The sequence below is a fragment of the Rhagoletis zephyria genome, unplaced genomic scaffold, assembly GCF_001687245.7.
Source record: "Rhagoletis zephyria isolate East Lansing unplaced genomic scaffold, Rhagoletis_zephyria_1.1 Rzeph_scaffold_00646, whole genome shotgun sequence".
Classification (NCBI taxonomy): Eukaryota; Metazoa; Arthropoda; class Insecta; order Diptera; family Tephritidae; genus Rhagoletis; species Rhagoletis zephyria.
The window spans coordinates 1-1,420 of record NW_016157730.1 but is presented as its reverse complement, the minus strand read 5'-3'; positions in this window follow the sequence as shown (position 1 = coordinate 1,420).

Below are 1,420 nucleotides of genomic sequence, written 5' to 3'. Positions count from 1 at the left end.
AACTTCCCTTAAATGACCGTATCACCATATTTACCTACATATGTATGTATGTACATATGTATGCAGGTATGTGTTGCATTCTCATCCCCTCTTTCGCTAAGTTCACCGCATAACCCAGCAACCTTATAAGCCGTTCCAACTACGCACAGTTCTCGACAAAATAATCGGAGTGCGATATTTTCACCAGTTTGTATTACAGTAAAATCACGGGAAAGTTAACTAGTTCGGCTAAGTTAACCGAATTTCAGCGTTCCCGTACCGTTAACTTCTCTGAGCTTATAAATTTTTTAAACCAACCATTTGTTTGACAACAAAAACAAGCCCGATCTCAATTTGTTTACGGGTATTCCCCAAACTCCTTTTTAACACGAGCCTTTGAATTTGTTAGTTGGGTACTGTTTGTGCGTTTTTAAAAAATGTCAACAAGGGGAAAAATTCATCGCAAATCAGATTAAATCTACATATATCAAAAAGTTGAAATTAAAAACAGATCGAGGTATATACATATTTATTTACGAAATAATTTGCGCATATATGTAATACTCCTATATTGGCAGTAAGAACTAGTACCGTCCGAAACACTACAGTACAGATATATATATCAATAAACACGTACGAAAGAAAAGGAACACATACGTTTATAAATAAACATGAACACAACACATATACAAAAACGGCAGTCACGTACAAAATGCATTGACAAAAACGGTACTAGACTGTCTCGCTTTGATTTCGGAATGTTTACACATTAGGAAGTTATAACTATATAGCTGTAGCTAACTATATAGCTAACTATAGCTATAGCTAACTATATAGCTTAAGAAGTTATAACTATATAGATATAGCTTACTATAGCTAACTATATAGCTTTAGCTTACTGCCAATATAGAAGTATTCCATATATGACCTTGGGACATTTCGGTTAACATTTGCGAGATTCTACTGTACTTATTTGTCTTTTGTTTATTTCATGTTTATTATCCATAGATATGTTTGTACATTAGGGCGGGTCGATTTGTAGGGGCCCAAAAAAATTAACAGATCCAAATGTGTATCTGGGGGTTTTTGGCGTCCAAGAATCCATTTCTGGCATTAATTTTTTCTTTTGACGCCTTTTTTCCGAAAATCGACAACATTTACGCGAAAATCCACGAAATTTGACTTCAATTTTTAAATAGCCTAAAAGTTCAACGTTGAAATATTTTATTTTTATTATTTTTAAATATTTTTATAAATTTTCTATTTTACATATTAAACACAGTATGAAAATGAAAAAGCATGCTGTCACACATGTCATTTGTAATACAATATGTCGATTTATAAAATTCGTTATACGAATGTATTTAAAAATTGAAACATTAGAAATTGTATTTTTTTTTAATTTACATTTCATATGTTTTTATCTTTTAAGTTGAATTTA